Source organism: Rhinatrema bivittatum, chromosome 8, assembly GCF_901001135.1.
Source record: "Rhinatrema bivittatum chromosome 8, aRhiBiv1.1, whole genome shotgun sequence".
Lineage (NCBI taxonomy): Eukaryota > Metazoa > Chordata > Amphibia > Gymnophiona > Rhinatrematidae > Rhinatrema > Rhinatrema bivittatum.
Genome location: NC_042622.1, coordinates 52524452 through 52543925, shown reverse-complemented (window position 1 = coordinate 52543925; position 19474 = coordinate 52524452). Strand labels below are relative to the sequence as shown.

At 40.6% G+C, this 19474-nt stretch overlaps 1 protein-coding gene across 6 annotated transcripts in view; it reads left to right on the top strand.

Annotated features, from left to right (window-relative positions):
• Positions 1 to 19474, top strand: part of PTPRT (protein tyrosine phosphatase receptor type T) — a 1509925-nt gene that overhangs the window by 1347670 nt on the left and 142781 nt on the right. The window lies entirely within an intron of this gene.

Below are 19474 nucleotides of genomic sequence, written 5' to 3'. Positions count from 1 at the left end.
TGTAGAATTTACACTGCTCATAGCTAAATTTCACCGAGTTGGTTGAGCTGATTCAAAGTTCTCAATAACTTTAACAATGTATAAACTTGGCACAAGCAGAATGTGCTACAAGAGGGGGAGAAAAAGGAAATGTTTATTTTCCTTCATTATGCATTATTCCATGTAGGTAACTAATAAATAATATTTATTAATAACAGTCATGTTGTAAGGATGCCTGGCAGGGGTGTAATAATGGTGTAAATTCAGAGAAATAGAGAAGCAGGTCATGATGGATGCAGTGGCTGCGCATTTGGGGGATAAGACATCTGAAAAAGCAAACTCATAGATAATGTCTATTCTTCCTTGAATCTTGGGTCAGATACAACTGGAAACTCTTTTGCCTTTTAAAATTGAAAATATATATGTATTTTTAGCAGTGATGTGCTTTCGTTTTCAAATGACATAAAAATATGAAAAAAAATAAGCTGTTTCAGTTCATGTTTGAAAACAAAATAAAAAGAAAGGCTAACAAATTTCTGTTTTAAATTCTTTTATTTTTCTTGTATGCTACTTGTAAATAGTATACACTAATTAAAAGCCAAAATGCAAAACTGAAACAAAAAAAATGACATGAAATGACATGAAATTTTGAGGGCTGGCTATCCCTAATTTTTAGTCAATATCTTTCTCATCATCACCTTATGTTCATTAGACAGAAAAGAGTCCAGGTCCTCATCTTACACAAAAAGGACAATTTTGCTCATGAGCTTCAAATTTCAAGGTATTTCTCTGCTATCTACTTGACCCAGCTCAAGTCTGGTAGACTTTTCTTATGTCCATTTCATTGCAGTCTGGAACAAGCAGGTATGCTTTGTTTTCTGTATTATACATACCTTCTTTTTAAGAGCAGCACCACACAGCCTCCAAATTCCTATTTAAAATAAACATAAACTCCTTTGGATGATTAACAGAAAACTGCAGTGATCCCTGTGGGGTACATTTTCAAAGGATTTTGGTGCCTAAATTAGCCCCTTTGAAATCTGAATAGTGCTTAGCACCTATATTTAAAGCTTATATTCACAAGACTCCTAAATGTATGTTATCAGTTGTAGCTCCAAGAATTTGGAATAGCCTTTCTTTGGAGGCAAGACAAATTAAAGATTATTTGCTTTTTCAGAAGAAAGTTAAAGAATTGCTATTTTCTTAAGCTTTTGGGGGCAATAATTAATGAGTTATGCTGTTCATTATAGGTGGGCGTGAATGTATTTAGAATGGTTTTTAATGCTTATTGTATTTTGAGATATGCTGTTTTTATGATGCTATGATATGTAATTTATTTTTTTTAATTGTTTTGCTTTTATTGTACATTGTTTTGGCCCATCTAGTTGGGATGGATGCTGGGAAATGTAGTCCTGCACTGTCTTTCCTCAGAGGTTTTTGGGAATTGAGGGAAATGTAATCCTAGGGCATGGGTTGTTGCAATTGGCTGATTAATAAAGCCAAGTCCTGTTGCCTTTATAAAAACCAAAATGAGTAACTCTGCAGCCTCTCAGAGAGACTGGGGAGCAGGGGGAGGGGGAAAAGGGAAAAAGAAAGAAGGAGGGGAGAGCAGGGAGGTGGGAGAAGGAGGGAGGGAAAAGGGAGGGATTCTGGGGAAAGAAATACGATGAGTGAAGTAATCAAATCTGCAGATGCTCCAAAATTGTTCAGAGTAGTTAAATCACAAGCAGACTGTGATACATTACAGGAGGACTTTGTGAGGCTGGAAAATTGGGCATCCAAATGGCAGATGAAATTTAATGTGGATAAGTGCAAGGTGATGCACATAGGGAAAAATAACCCATGCTATAGTTACACAGTGTTAGGTTCCATATTAGGAGCTACCACCCAAGAAAGAGATCTAGGCGTCATAGTGGATAACACATTGAAATTGTCGGTTCAGTGTGCTGCGGCAGTCAAAATAGCAAACAGAATGTTGGGAATTATTAGAAAGGGAATGGTGAATAAAACGGAAAATGTCAGAATGCCTCTGTATCGCTCCATGGTGAGACCGCACCTTGAATATTGTGTACAATTCTGGTCACCGCATCTCAAATAAGATATAATTGCGATGGAGAAGGTATAGAGAAGGGCAACCAAAATGATAAAGGGGATAGAACGGCTACCCTATGAGGAAAGACTAAAGAGGTTAGGACTTTTCAGCTTGGAGAAAAGATGGCTGAGGGGGGGATATGATAGAGGTGTTTAAAATCATGAGAGGTCTAGAACGGGTAGATGTGAATCGGTTTTTTACTCTTTCAATTAATACAAAGACTAGGGGGCACTCCATGAAGTTAGCATGTGGCACATTTAAAATTAATCAGAGAAAGTTCTTTTTCACTCAATGCACAATTAAACTCTGGAATTTGTTGCCAGAGGATGTGGTTAATGCAGTTAGTATAGCTGTGTTTAAAAAAGGATTGGATAAGTTCTTGGAGGAGAAGTCCATTACCTGCTATTAATTAAGTTGACTTAGATAATAACCACCGCTATTACTAGCATTGGTAACATGGAATAGACTTAGTTTTTGGGTACTTGCCAAGTACTTATGGCCTGGATTAGCCACTGTTGGAAACAGGATGCTGGGCTTGATGGACCCTTGGTCTGACCCAGTATGGCATGTTCTTATGTTCTTATAAATGTAATAAATAAATATAGGCACCTAAAAAGTAGATGGCTACAGGAACAATGTTGGGGATTAGGTACTTAGCAGTGATTTTCAGCACTAGGCACCTAAGTGGGTCATTTTCTATCGGTATAGCACGCGAAAGCTTGATAGGGGCAGAGTCAGGACCGGAAGAAGAGGAGTCAGGGCGGCGTCAGGGCGTTTGTGGTGGTAACTTTGCTGGCGGCGAAAAGGTAAGACCCGTTATGGCTGCTAGTAGCACGCCCAATAGCACCACCTTTCACGGTGGCGCTATTGGGTGTGAAAGCCGGCAGCGATAACACTGTGGTGGTGCGATCGCTGCCGGCTTTCGCAGGCCCACCCCCCGCTTCCCCCCCCCCCCCCCTGTTACAGCGGGATTCACAAACCTGTGCGCCGATAGAAAATCCAGGCCTAAATCTAAAAAAATGAACTGCAGGCCCAAATATTAGCACCTAAGTTTTAAACATCTACATTTTAGGACATTTTCAGTCAAAACCTTAGGTACCTAAAACAAAGGAGTCTAATTAAAGCGCTCAGCATATTTTGAAAACTGGCCCCATTATAATTCTTGCATCTTCAGTCATCCCATTAGATGCTTATAAAGCATGCAGTTTGCAGTTTTCTTGATATATGTTACATGGCCAGATAAACTCCTTAGCATGGGTTCTGTAACACTGTAGCAGAAAGGGGAAATGAGCAAGGTAGATGGGCCTTATGGTCTTTAACACCCATTTCATGCAATGTTTGTGTTGATCCTCATCTCCTTATTTTGTGATTTCTTAACAATCTCCCTTCTACTTTTTAAAATTTCATTAATTCTCCTAGAATTTCAGACACTTCTTCTGATGTTTATTCCATCGGTGTTTCCTAATAAACCTGTCCAGTCTGAGTTTCATTTGTTGTTGTATTTTTTTTATAACTGCATAATACACTAGACAAAACCACCAGACTCAAGGTCTTCTGATACATGCTGTAGTTTCGTGCTGGTTACAATTTTAAGGTGTTTTACCATGAGCCCTGAGATTGCATTAACGTATCAATAGCATTTTCGTCTGGAGATAGCAACGGTTATGCTCTGAGAAACTGGTCAGCTGCAGCTGCCTGAGAGAGATATCATTATATGTGATCTGTCAAGGTTTTGATATTTCAAGTATCCCATTTTCAGATCCCAAAAGTGTATTTTGCAGATAGTAGGTTCAGTAAGATTCAAACTATCAATAAAAATAAAATTACTGACCACATAAATAGACGTTGTTTAATGGGGGAGAGTCAAAATGGGTTTTGCAAAGGGAAGTCTTGCTTTACCAGTTTACTAGATTTTTGTTGAGGGTGTAAATAAATCTGCAGATAAAGGTGAGCCAGTTAATATAGTGTATCTGAATCTTCAGAAAGCATTTGACAAAGTCCCTCATGAGAGACTTCTCAGGAAATTGAGAAATCATGGGATCAGAGTTAGTGTCCTATTGTGGATTGGTAAATGGACAAAAGACAAGAAACAAATAGAGAAAGTGGAGTGCCCCAGGGGTCTGTATTGGGGCCTGTGCTATTTAGCATATTCATAAAAGATCTGAAGAAAGGAACATTGGGCGAAGTGACCACATTTGCAGATGACACAAATATGTTGTGAGTCATAAAAACAGCAGTGGATTCTGAAGAACTGCAAAAGGACCTTGGTGAGACTAGGTAAATGATGTATCATTACATTTTGTTCTTTTAGAAACGAAATGAAAGGGAATTTCCAGTGAATTTTATTTGCAAAGAATTATAAAAAATTGTAAAGAATTTTTTTTTAGTTTCAAATCCAGATAATAGAGACTGTGGTAATGACAAATGATTATATATAAGGCAGAGCAATAAGTGGCAACCCAGATCAATGATGCCTATTATGAAGGTCATTTAGAAATTTAAAAGCATCTTCTTTTGTTATGATTTAGTGAATAGAGAAGAGAAGGATTAATGCATGTATAGTCAGACCATTTTCCACTGGACCTCAATTAGAAAATAGATGGAAGATAGCAGAGTTATTTTATTAAACCTTATTACCTAAGCCAGCCACCCCTCACTAACCCAATGTTATTCACCTATCTACCCCCACCTAGTAACTTACTCCTCCAACTAACCTGTCCTCCACCTATCTGCTTAGCTCTCTCACCACTCACACACGTACCCTGCACCCATTTACTAATCCATCTCCTTATCCACTATCCCATTCCTCCCAGCTACCTACTTATCCCTGCCCACTCACTAAGCCACCCTGCTACTCCTCTACTTACCATTTTCCCCACTATGATATCCCAACCTAAGCACCTTACAGGACCTCATATATTTATCTGTCCTCTTGAAAGGCTCTTCCTTTCTATCCTCCTGACCATTTTAAAAAGGTTATCAAAAGTCAGTGAGTTGAGCTGAACTGGTGCCATTCTAAAAATGTTAGATGGATGGGTTAGTGGGGCTCCCTGGTTCTGGGGCAGAGTCCCTCTACTTCAGGAGTCCTAGGACTAAAGAGTCTCCAATTTTCTTTACGTCCATGATTGGAGGAATGAGTTAAACTTAATTTCCAATGGTTAGAATGGAAATTAAGAAGATGATTGGAGAACATCATTAACTGCTATTAATCAAGTTTACTTCGGGAAAAGCCACTGCTATTAATTGCATCAGTAGCATGGGATCTTCTTGGTGTTTGGGTAATTGCCAGGTTCTTGTGGCCTGGTTTGGCCTCTGTTGGAAACAGGATGCTGGGCTTGATGGACCCTTGGTCTGACCCAGCATGGCAATTTCTTATGTTCTTATATTCAAATAAAAGTATCTATACCAAGTAAGAATAATCTCTACCAAGAGAGAATGCCATCAAGTACCAAAAGATGCAATCGAAGACCAGGCAAATGTGATAGAGATAAACAGAAATATTTGCAATATTTTGGGCATCACTAGCCTGATTAAAAAGACCTTCCAAGAACATCTCAATTTGTTACCTATATATATTAAACTTATGAGCTCCTGAAGAAAGCTATTTCTGGTACAATCCATGTATTAAAATAGCATTAGCAAGAAATTTAAGAGACTAAAATTGTATCTAACGTACCCTGGCTTAAGAGTGAGGTTCAGTCTGTTTACAGTATGCATAAACAAACCAATTTGGAGACACTATCCCTGAAAGAGATAAGTGGGAAATACATGTCTTTGACTATTGCTTCTCTTTCATCACTTCTACAGTCACCTATTCACCCAAGTCAACCCAAAGAAGCTGATCAAGTTCTGTTTGTTTTTTCTCCCATAGTGTGCATGGAAATGGAGACCAGCCTTTTTAAAGGAAATCAAAACTCCAGCTTCCTTGCACAGTGGTATAGATCCAGGACTAGATCACTTTCTTTGGGTTCATCCAGGAGAGCTGGTAATCCCAATTTTACCACTCCACTCTTTGTAAAATACACTCACACACCCTTTTAGAATCCATGCTGTTGACCGTGTAGCAATAGCTAATCTAGGCTAGCCTAATGTCTCCGTGGCAGTGCTGCACACTTAATGCAGAGGACATGGATTTGATTCAAGGGCCATGTCTCTGCTCCGTGGACTGGCTGGGGAGGCTGTGGAGGCAGCACTTATACAGCCTCCAAGGTGGAGGGAGGGAGAGAGAACCCCAGCCATTGTTTGACAGTGTAATGGTGACATACTGCAGTCAGATTCGGGATCTATGTTACTGCAGACACTGTCTGTGGTTCCCCAACTGATACTCTCTCACAGTTCTCCAATCACCAACCATCCTTTCATCCTCTCCGATGCCATCTCCTGTCACCCAGCACTCGCTGTGTCTGTGCAGCTCCCAGGGCATCTGCCAGTACCCCAGCAGCACACTGGCTGTAGCCCCATATTACCCCCACAGTACAATGTGGCCAATGCAGTGGCAATCACTGCTTTCACCACCGTGATACAAAGTCCTTCACTACCACCAGAGCATCAAGCCTCCTGACCCCACAAACCCACCACACATTACTTGCAATCCTGCCACCGATTCAGTCCTCTCCAGTGCTACAACCTCCCAGCCAGGTGTGACTCATAGCCACAGCCTGGACCACTTTGAGGCTACTGCTGGCACTGCAGCCTCTCATTTCCCAGACTGACTAACAGATAAGTAACAGAAATAACAATAGTTACCTGTGCAAATAATCCACACCGAAGTTCTCTTTCTGATGACATGTAGACTCAGGCTTTCTTCCATGGCACATCATGTTCCCAGCCAGTGCTTCATCAGGTTATGAAGTGCATCTACAATAAACATTGGCCTCTTACAAGGAGCACTTGAATCTGGTTTACATAATTAAATGATTGGGCTAAAATCATTAGTGTATGCCTGTGTTAGATAATAGATCCTGTTGGTTTCAGGGATAAAGTGCTAGTAATTACAATGGTAATTTTAGCCCAGTAATGATAGGAATTAATTTGCTGGGCTGCTAACTTGTCACGCAGCTCTACCAAAAGAGATCACAGAGTAGTGCTTGATTCTCTCTTACAGAAAAACAGGTAAAGAAAGAAACAACCGGGGCAAGAGCTAAGGGGTACTGGGGACTATGGCAACACCTCTGGCTCTGGAGTAGATGGGTGCTGTAAACCTACTGGCTTGGCACTAGTAATCCCTTTCAGCACCTGCACTAGAAAAATTGTTCCAGATTCAAGAGGAAGAGAAAAAGAAAACAAGAGGTTCCACTCAGAATTAATGAAGCCTACTTTTAGGGCTGGGTGTACACACCCACGGTCCACTCATATGTGCACATTCCAAAATAATCACCCCCCCCCCCCCCTGTCAGGATCCTTGTATCCTTCCTGATATGTCCTGAAAATCTGGAGTGGATAGAACACCAACACAAAAGTTATTAGGGACGGACACACACACACACACAGAGTGATCTCATAAGCCTTTTTTTCATTCAGAAATTAGGTTAAAAAGCTAAGTCTTAACAAGGACAGGAACCAAGAAAACTGAAAAAGAGAGAAAAAGGAGGAGAAAATAATGGTTCTTCCCTGAATATAAACCCATGTTTTAAGATCTAACATTGTATATATTTAGTAGCACTATAGAAACAATCACTATTATAGTAACATCTTTCATCTGGTATGCTTCAGACTGACACCATTCCAGATAATGGAAATTTATGGATAATTGGAGTTTTCTTCCAGTGAGCCAACCCAATACATCCCTCCCCTCCCTCCACCCCTGCCTAACCTGGACTGGTCAACAAGTAGAGTTGATCGGCCTGACACTTCTAACTCGCTGTTCCTGACTCCTCTCCCTCCTTCATAGTCCAGACAGTTAAGCTAAGATTGCAAATGGCATGAAATTGAGAGGCAGCAGGAGCAGAAGGTAAAAAAACATTGGGTTCACTGGTTGGGCCAAATTGGATCAGGCCATTGAGAGGTTACAACATTAGCAATTCCCAGATGATGGGAGTTTCCAGACAATGGATCTTCAGATAAAAGGTGCTCTGCTGCAGTAGTGATAATTGGCTTCTGTAACGGCTGGAAATTTGTGAAGTTCAGAATTATGGAGAGCAAATCCAATACTAGCAGATATGTAGCTGACCTGTGAAATAAAATATTCAAGAGTGGAGTCTTTCCTGTCCCAAAGGAACACCACCCTGGCAACTCTGTTAGAGAATTGTCCTCTGTGAAGACAAGACAACTTCTAACCCCAGCAAGGTTCTCCAATCTTAGGTGCAAACATTTATTAGGAACGTTAAAGGAATGTGTGGAGAGGAGGAGCCATGATGGTGGCGTGATTGACTACACGGTCTCCACCTTCTCCTAATTTCTTTTCTTTAATTTATATTTTATTGGTGGTCATACATTACAATAAATAAAAACCAAGGAAAAGAAAAGTTTTCTACATTATTGAGCAAGGAAAAGCAAAACAAGAAATACAAAATTCAATTTAAAAAACACCCCTCATTAGTTAACATTTACAAAATTCCTGGATGGAATAAATGATAGCTTTATGGAGCAATTGGTTCAGGAACCGACGAGAGAGGGAGCAATTTTAGATCTAATTCTCAGTGGAACACAGGATTTGGTGAGAGAGGTAACGGTGGTGGGGCCGCTTGGCAATAGTGATCATAATATGATCAAATTTGATTTAATGACTGGAAGAGGAACAGTGTGCAAATCCAAGGCTCTCGTGCTAAACTTTCAAAAGGGAAACTTTGATAAAATGAGAAAAATTGTTAGAAAAAAACTGAAAAGAGCAGCTACAAAAGTAAAAAATGTCCAAGAGGCGTGGTCATTGTTAAAAAATACCATTCTAGAAGCATACTGCAGATGTATTCCACACATTAAGAAAGGTGGAAAGAAGGCAAAACGATTACCGGCATGGTTAAAAGGGGAGGTGAAAGAAGCTATTTTAACCAAAAGATCTTCATTCAAAAATTGGAAGAAGGATCCAACAGAAGAAAATAGGATAAAGCATAAACATTGGCAAGTAAAATGTAAGACATTGATAAGACAGGCTAAGAGAGAATTTGAAAAGAAGTTGGCTGTAGAGGCAAAAACTCACAGTAAAAACATTTTTAAATATATCCAAAGCAGAAAGCCTGTGAGGGAGTCAGTTGGACGATTAGATGATCGAGGGGTTAAAGATAAGGCCATTGCAGAAAGATTAAATGATTTCTTTGCTTCGGTGTTTACTGAAGAGGATGTTGGGGAGGTACCCGTACTGGAGAAGGTTTTCATGGGTATTGATTCAGATGGACTGAACCAAATCACGGTGAACCAAGAAGATGTGGTAGACCTGATTGACAAACTGAAGAGTAGTAAATCACCTGGACCGGATGGTATACACCCCAGAGATATGAAGAAACTAAAAAATGAAATTTCAGACCTATTAGTAAAAATTTGTAACCTATCATTAAAATCATCCATTGTACCTGAAGACTGGAGGATAGCTAATGTAACCCCAATATTTAAAAAGGACTCAAGGGGCAATCCGGGAAACTACAGACCGGTTAGCCTGACTTCAGTGTTCTAAACATCAAAATCACAGAACATATAAAAAGACATGGTTTAATGGAACAGTCAGGATGGCTTTACCCAAGGCAAGTCTTGCCTCACAAATCTGCTTCACTTTTTTGAAGGAGTTAATAAACATGAGGATAAAGGTGAACCGGTAGATGTAGTGTACTTGGATTTTCAGAAGGCATTTGACAAAGTTCCTCATGAGAGGCTTCTAGGAAAAGTAAAAAGTCATGGGATAGGTGGCGATGTCCTTTCGTGGATTACAAACTGGCTAAAAGACAGGAAACAGAGAGTAGGATTAAATGGACAATTTTCTCAGTGGAAGGGAGAGGGCAGTGGAGTGCCTCAGGGATCTGTATTGGGACCCTTACTTTTCAATATATTTATAAATGATCTGGAAAGAAATATGGCGCGTGAGATAATCAAATTTGCAGATGATACAAAATTGTTCAGAGTAATTAAATCACAAGCAGATTGTGATAAATTGCAGGAAGACCTTGTGAGACTGGAAAATTGGGCATCAAAATGGCAGATGAAATTTAATGTGGATAAGTGCAAGGTGATGCATATATGGAAAAATAACCCATGCTATAGTTACACAATGTTAGGTTCCATATTATTTTATTTATTTATTTAACACTTTTCTGTATCGACCTTCATGGTTGAGGACCATATCAGATCGGTTTACATCGAAAGGGGGAACTGTAACAGAAACCGTAGGTAAAAAACAGGAAGAACAAAGTTACATTCAACAGGGGTAATAAACTTGGAAGCAGAGACTGCTAGAAATCAAAATCAAAAATATTAGGTGCTACAACCCAAGAAAGAGATCTAGGCGTCATAGTGGATAACACATTGAAATCGTTGGTTCAGTGTGCTGTGGCAGTCAAAAAAGCAAACAGAATGTTGGGAATTATTAGAAAGGGAATGGTGAATAAAACGGAAAATGTCATAATGCCTCTGTATCGCTCCATGGTGAGACCGCACCTTGAATACTATGTACAATTCTGGTCGCCGCATCTCAAAAAAGATATAATTGAGATAGAGAAGATACAGAGAAGGGCTACCAAAATGATAAGGGGAATGGAACAGCTCCCCTATGAGGAAAGACTAAAGAGTCTTGGAGAAGAGATGGCTGAGGGGGGATATGATAGAGGTGTTTAAAATCAAGAGAGGTGTAGAACCGGTAGATATGAATCAGTTATCTACTCTCTCGGATAATAGGACGACTAGGGGGCACTCCATGAAGTTAGCGTGTGGCACATTTAAAACTAATCAAACAAAGTTCTTTTTCACTCAACGCACAATTAAACTCTGAAATTTGTTGCCAGAAGATGTAGTTATTGCAGTTAGTATAGCTATGTTTAAAAAAGGATTGGATAAGTTCTTGGAGGAGAAGTCCATTACCTGCTGTTAATTGAGTTGACTTAGAAAATAGCCACTGCTATTACTAGCAATGGTAACATGGAATAGAATTAGTTTTTGGGTACTTGCCAGGTTCTTATGGCCTGGATTGGCCACTGTTGGAAACAGGATGCTGGGCTTGATGGACCCTTGGTCTGACCCAGTATGGCATATTCTTATGTTCTTTTATATTTGAGATCAAGAGGATATGTATGTGTGTGTGTGTGTGTGAGTGTGTGTGTCTTTGAGATCAGGAGGGTGCTTCTGTGTGTGGTGTATATGTGAGATAGGAAGGGTGTTTCTGTGTGTTTGTGTGTGTGTGTGGTGTGTATGTGAGAGAGGGAGGTTGCTTCTGTGTGTGTGTGTGAACATGCTTCTATCTGTGCATGTGAGAGAGAGAGATTTAGCATGTTTCTGGATGGCTGTGGCTGTGAGAGAGGGAGTGTGCTTCTAACTTTCTGAGTGTATGAGAAAAGGATATGGCTTCTGTCAGGGTGTATGTGGGAGGGAGGGAGAGAGGAAGGAGAACATTTGTGCATCCACTCTCTTTTGCTAATGTATGACAATCTTAGGATGATTGGAAATTGAACATTTCAAGGTATGGAGAGCACAAGATATTTTATCCTTATTTTTAATTATTGGAGGTTATTTGATGTGTCTTCCAAACACCAAAAACATATTTTAAAACAGTATTTTAAAAACAACGTTTTAATTATTGGATCTTCTATTTGTCAGCCATTGTGAAATATTTGTTCTTTATTTTAGTATGGTTTTCCTATTGTATTTTATATTTCTTAGTTTTATTATTTGATGTTTTATGAGGAATGGTAATATTTTTGGTTTTCATATACAGTATCTGGCTTGTTGCGATTTCCAGCTCAGTTTTTGTCTGTGCATTTGCTTATATGTTTTGGTGACTAGAGTAAAAAATTCTCAAGTATGGAGAGTGGTGAACTTTTTTTTAATTTTTATTAGTTGTTTGATGTGTCTGCTGTTTTGAAATATTGGTGTTTGGGAAATATTGTAAGCATTTTACAATGAGTTTGTATTGGTTGGATGTTTTATTTATCAGCTGTTTTGAAATATTCATTCATTTGTTTAGTATGATTTACTAATATATTTTATATTTCTTGATTTTATTGTTTGATGTTTTATGTGGCATGGTTACTGTTTATCCATTGTTGCACTGCATATAGAATCTGGTTTGTTGCAGTTTCCAGTTCAGTTTTTGTCTGCACATTTCTGATTATACTTTATGATGTCTTTATTCTGTATTTGATGAGGGCCTGTATCAGACTGAAGTGAGATAAGCATATGACTGAGTCAGATACCTGCTCAACAAACTTCCACCGGTTTCCTTTTGCTTAGTCAAACTATAGGTAACATACAGTGTTTTAGTATAGCTTGTCTATTTTTATGTTCCTGTGTAGAATGTGTGTCTGAGCTCAGTGTATTTTACGAGCTCCTGGCTAAAGAAGGTCACTTATAAATTTTTAAGCAGTTTCACACTTTGATGTGAATGAAGAATGGAAAAGTCAAATGCCAGCAGAGGCTTAGTTGCTGACTGTTTTATATAAACTGTATATCTATATATCTAGAGAGAGAGAGAGAGAGAAGAGGAACCCAAAAGAATGAGCACTAATTAAGTATTGATCAGTTTAGACATTTATCTTTATTAACAAATTTCATACAAATACTGAGTATTTGTACATTAAGATTCATGACTATGCAAAACATACATTTATAATTTTGAACAAACGCTGTGCCATAACGACGCAAAAGTACACAAAAAAAAGTTATAATCACACACACAGTGATTCTGTATCATAATATCAGATGTATGGGAAAATCTTAGAAAAGCTAAGAAGCACTGAATCAACAGTGTATTATTCCATTACAAGAAAGACCATTGTAACATTTTAAAAGTATGGAGGGACCTTACAATGCTGAGTATGTTACATTTTTTAACAATCCCAAAAGGCTGTTACAAACTAAACATCTTTTTTACAAATTAAAGGGATGTAGAACAGTGCTTAGGATGGTGCAGTATAGTTCTTGGGTATGATGTTTCTTGGATGTGATTATAACTTTTTTGAACACTTTTGCATCATTATAGCACAGCGTTTGTTCAAAATGATAAATGTATATGTTTTTGCATAGTCACGAATCTTAATGTACAAGTGCTCAGTTATTTTTATGAAATATGTTAATAAAGAAACACTTTTAAATTGATCAATACTTAACATTTGTGCTCTTTCCTTTGGGTTGTTCTTCTGTTTTTATTTGAGCACTTTAGGTAGCATTAACAGTGCCTGATAACTAGTCATTTATATGTATATATAGAGATTTTTTTTTAATTTACTGACAGTAAAAGCACTGAAGCAGCATCTGTGGTCCTCTCTATGTTGCTGTATCTTAGCTAAAGCTGGCATTTGCTCCACTGATGCCAGATTTGGCTATGGTTTACATTCAATTCAGCCTCAGGAGAGTGGAAGGGATGAATTCACTCTTAGGTATATTCCCCAGAAAGCAAAAGAGTAGAAAATAATTTGCAGAAAGCTTTGCCTTCATAGGTTGCAATATTTTTATGACAGTTTTTGGTTTGTTTCTTTGGTTTTGGAGGCTTGTCACAGGTATTTACAGTGCAAGCTGCTATAATGGCCTTTGTTTCTACAGGCATCCAGAGGAAATTATCAATTTTCTTAGAGTTGCCTGCTAATTTTCTACAACATCTGGAACTTGGTGTTTTAGCATGCAGCGAAGTTTATTTCTTAATTTCTTATTTCTGTGACTACGTATTAGGAAGTTGATATTCAAAAGCCACTTAGTTATCCATCTAAACAGCAAAACTGGCATATTCAGTGACTTATCAGACTAAATTTTAGCTGGATAAGTTGGGGATTCTGGGGAGGAGTGGCATTCATGTTGAGAGCAGCAGACTACAGACCAGGAAAGTTAGGGTTCAAATCCCACTGCCACTTCATATGACTTTGGGCAAGTCACTTCACCCTCCATTGCCTCAGGTACAAACTTCAGGCTAGATTACTAAGTCTTTTCTCCCATTTTGGGTCAATGGGAAAAACTCATAGTGAAACAGGTACTTAGATTATGAAGACAGAGAAATACCTACAGCACCTGAATGTAATCCTCTTTGAAGTGCAAGAAAATAAGAATATAAATCAAATAAATAATCTGCCTAATGCCAATATTGTTATTCACATTGACTATGCCAGTGGTTCTCAACCTGTGTGTCACGACACACCAGTGTGTCGCCAAGAACACCAGGTGTGTCACCCCAGTCCCCCGCTGACCCAGCTGCTCCCCGGTCCTCCTCCACCCGGGCATAAAATGCTGTCAGCCTGGGCGGAACGCGGCAGGACAGCTGGAGTCAGCGGCATCAGCATGGTCTCTTCTTCCCGCTGCTCCCCCCCCCCCCCCCCCGCAGCCCGGAAGAGGAAGTGGTGAGCATCGGGTGCATGCGCGAGAAGAAGAGACCATGTGAGTGTGTCAGCGTTGGCCCGAAGAAGAAAAGAGAGGCGCGGCCTGAGGAATGAGCAGCGCGGCTCGGAGAAAAAGGAAGAAGAACGTCAACTCCTGCAGCCGATGGGACTCTTTTCACCGTGCGAGGGCTGAAAATGAAGGATAGGGTTGGGAGGAGGCTGCTGCTGCTGCTAATTCCGGGGGGAGGGAGAGTGAATGAGCAAGCAAGCATGTGTGTATGTGTGTGAGTGAGATAGCATGTATGTGTGTGATTGAGAGCCTGTATATATGAAAGAGAATATGTCTGTGATTGAGAGCCTGCCTGTGAGAGAGAGAGCATGAATGTAAGTTTACGATTGGGAACCTGTATGTGTAAGTTTGTGATTGAAAACCTGTTTGGAAGAAAGAGTATGTGTGTATGATTGAGATCCTTTGTGTGTGAGAGAGATCATGTGTATGTATGATTAAGAACCTATGGGGTGGATTTTCAGAGCCCTGCTCGCGTAAATCCGCCCGGTTTTGGGCGGATTTACGCGAGCAGGGCCCTGCGCGCCGGTGAGCCTATTTTACATAGGCTCACCGGCGAGCGCAGAACCCCGGGACTCGCGTAAGTCCCGGGGTTTTCGGAGTGGGCGTGTCGGGAGGCGAGTCGGGGGCGGGGCCGGAGCGCGCGGCGTTGCGGGGGCGTGTCGGCAGCATTTTGGGGGCGGGTATGGGGGCGTGGCTACGGCCCGGGGGCGTGGCCGCGCCCTCCGTACCCGCCCCCAGGTCGCGGCCCGGCGCGCAGGAGGCCCGCTGGCGCGCGGGGATTTACGCCTCCCTCCGGGAGGCGTAAATCCCCCGACAAAGGTAGGATGGGGGTTTAGACAGGGCCGGGCGGGTGGGTTAGGTAGGGGAAGGGAGGGGAAGGTGAGGGGAGGGCAAAGGAAAGTTCCCTTCTAGGCCGCTCCGATTTCGGAGCGGCCTAGGAGGGAACGGGGGTAGGCTGCGCGGCTCGGCGCGCGCAGGCTATACGAAATCGATAGCCTTGCGCGCGCCGATCCAGGATTTTAGCCGATACGCGCGACTACGCGCGTATCTACTAAAATCCAGCGTACTTTTGTTTGCGCCTGGAGCGCCTGGAGCGCAAACAAAAGTAGGCTGTTCGCGCTCGTCTGAAAATCTACCCCTGTGTGTATAAGTAAGAGAGAGAGCATATGTGTCTGTGTGTGATTGAGAGCTGGTTTAGGTGAGGGAGCATGTGAGTAGGTGATTGACAGCCTGTGTGTAAATAAGAGAAAGAGAGAGCATGGGTGTCTGTGTGTGATTGAGAGCTGGTTTAGGTGAGGGAGCATGTGAGTATGTGATTGAGAGCCTGTGTGTAAATGAGAGAGAGAGAGCATGTTTGTAAGCATGTGAATGAGAGTCTGTGTGTGAGAGAAAAAACAGCATGTATGTGTGAGGAAAGCCTGTGTGTGTAAGTGAGTGAAAAGATAGACAGCATGTGTGTAAATGTGTAATTAAGAGCCTATATAAGTGAGAGAAAAAGCATGTGTATATGTGAGTGACTGAGAACATGTGTGTATAGGTGTGTAATTGAAAGCCAGTGTGTGAGAGAGCACTGGTATGTGACAGAGAGAGGAGAAAGTTCCAAGCAAATTACCCCTCCTCCTGCTAATTCAAAACAATCTCAGGACACCTGGATATCAAAGGTTTCCAGGTATGCAGAGCAAAAAAAATTGTGTATCCTTATTTTTCATTACTGGGTCTTTGTGTCTGCTATTTTGAAATATTTTATTGGTATCTAGAAATTTTTTATATGAGTTTTTAATTATTGGATATTCCACTCATCAGCTGCTTTGAAATAATCTGTTCTTTTTGTTAGTATGGTTTTACTGCTACTGATTTTATATTTCTTGATTTGTTTTATAAGGATGGGTGGTTTCTTTTTTCCTTTATTACACTGCATACAGAGACTCTGGCTTGTTGCAGTTTCCAATTCAGTTTTTTCTGCATGCTTCTAGTTATGTGTTTTGGTCTCTTTATTCTTTGTTAGGTGAAGGTCAGCACATGTGATTTAGGTGAGGTTTTCTGCTGGTGTGTAGTTTCTGTGTAGGGCTCTATAGCAGCCTGACTTGGTCCGTTTTCCTAATAGGATATGTATTGGTGTCTTAAGGCCTGGTATAATATTTCAGTGTTGCCTTTTCTTAGGTAAAGTGGTTACTGTTTAAGTGCTGGAAATTAGTGCTGTTTTGGTGTGGGATGTTTACTATTTATACAATTTCTGTTCAGACAGAATATGTATCTTTTCCTTGTGTCATTTTAAACAATAAAAATAATTACCGGACCTTTACTTTTTATTTCCGCCGTGAATTGTAATGAGCAGTGTGTCACACATGTGAGCGTGGCCTGTCAGGTGTGTCACGATGGGAAAAAGGTTGAGAACCACTGGACTATGCAACGGAATACACCCTGCTAATTATCCAGATAAAGTTATCCAGCTAACTAGCTGAGCTGCACTGCGGCTGAAAATTGACACCGTTGTGATTATATATTTAAATTCAAATTCAATAGAGACTTCTCTCCCCCTTCCAGCACTATAAGGGGGTTGCTTCAGCATGTTTGGTTTGATGCTAAGACTGCTGGACCTGATAAGTAGCTATGATTTCTCCTATGCTATTACATCCTCTATACTAGTGGACACCTACTATTATCACTATTCTCACTATATTTATGACCTCTCATTCCTGTAGTTTTTGTAGTTTTTTTTGAAAAACCATCCTTTTTGCTGTCATCTCTATGTGTTAGGACTCTAGGATCTAATGGATCGCTATTTCTTCTTATTTGTTGGTTGTTGAAATCTCTACTCTTGGTATATCAAACCTGAGGGTAACTGTTGTTCTTGCTCTCTTCGTTTATGATGCCCACCGTATTGCTTCTAGTGAGCCCAAGATGGTTTGAAAAGTCAAAAGGAATCTGAGCGTGCTTTAAAAGATTGACCAGTCTATTTCGCAGTTGAGACCCCTAGGGATGACTGTGTTCCATGTGTAGATGAATCTTTGTTCTATTTGCGTCAATCTTAGATTTAAGTCCCCTCCTCGTGGATGTTGTTTCACTTGAAAAATCACCACCACTGTAAATTCCTGGGCTTGATGTCCGGCTGCTTGCCAGTGCTCAACTAGAGGGGCCCCTTCTTTCTGATGTTTGAGGCAACTGAGGTGCTCATGTATCCTTGTTTTTATCTTGCGTGTGGTTTTCCCTATATAGACTTTATTACAGGGGCACCATAGTGCATATACCACATTCATAGATTCACATGAAAATTGATCAGCCTCGACTCTTCATGAACCACCCAAGTCAGGGTTTATTTAACAGAAGGAAAAAAAATGGTCTTTCACCCCAAAAAAATTTCAAAATGGATCAGAGTTGGTAAAATCAGTGGAGAGCTCTGTTTTTCACCCAGCTCTGATTCTATGTACTTTTCTACAAACTGCTATTTATTTATTTGTATTTCTCTTGACATACCACCTTTCACACCTAATCAAAGTGGTTATCCAGACTGCAGAATGCTTTGAGGTTCACATTTCTGTATTACGTACTTTGCTCTTTTGAAGTGAGACTGACTTATTTGGGCTCTCTGCCCCCTTCCTAAGCATTCCTTCATTCCAGAGTATGCCAATAGGAAGTTGTGACATTACCCATTTAACCTCTTTGCATGACTGAGTTTGTCTTTCTCAGATATCTGGGAGATAACAAAATTCTTTATATGCAGCAGACAAATATAGTAGCAAAGCTCTTCTTGGGAAATTGTGGTCAGCTTTTGTTTTTGGATTGTACCAAACCCTGCTCTACAAGAGAATGGCTAAATTGCGTTGCATATAGATATGTACTAACAAGGCAAAGCATGTTGCAGTATAGTAGGCCTGACCTAACCAAGTTCATTTCTAATTTACCTTACTTTTTTTTTTTTTTTGCTTCGGGAGGAGGGGAGAGGACTGGGGCTGCCCCGGAGACCGGCACCCGTGATCGCGGCCGGGGCAGGTGAGCGGGGGCTGGGGGAAAGCTTGCCTCCTACCCTTACCCCTGCCTCTACCGCAGGGGTAAGGGTAGGCGGTAAGTTAGCAGGTTAAATGCGCGACAAAACGGCAGGGAAAGATAGCGATAGTCGGGGCGCGGGTTACGGGATGCTAGGGAATAGCTAATTCGCTCGTTTGCATGCAATATACATGCCGCGTGCGGAAGGGGTTGGCCGGGGATTTTAGGACGCGGTAGGAGTAGGTTAAAGGGGATTCGGGATCGCAGGAAGGGATAACGCGGCCGGAAAGTGAGTAGAACACGGCTTAGGAGCAGGGTAAACGCGGCCGCACTTTACAGGATAGACCTGTGTATTCTTAAAGCACTACTTGCAAGAAAATTCAGCTTTGCCATGAATGAAAGCCAGTGTTTTTCTGTCAACTATTGTGTTTTAATCTGTGGGCTCTGACCAGCTGTGTTCCATTAGGTGAAATACTCTTTATTATCACAAAATAACAAAGGGCCTGTAGGAGCCCCTACAGCACATTACTGAGAGGTAGAGATGTGAATCGGAACCAGAATCGGTTCGGATTTCAGTTCCGATTCACATCTCTATAGATGTGAATCGGAACCAGAATCGGTTCGGATTTCAGTTCCGATTCACATCTCTACTGAGAGGAGTACAGACCTTCCTTTAGTAAAGGTGAAGAATTGCCATAGCATTTTTTTTTTTGTTATTGAAATACCTGATTTATGTTAAATACCTGATTCACGTTAAATAACTGATTCACGTTAAATTATTTAGGAACTGAGGCTATCACTGGTTGGCCTGTGGTATTATCCTTTTATACTTCTTGGCATCATGTTCTTGTTCACCAATAATCAGTTGAGACACCCTCAACTGGTTAAATGGACATCCATATAAGAGGAAGG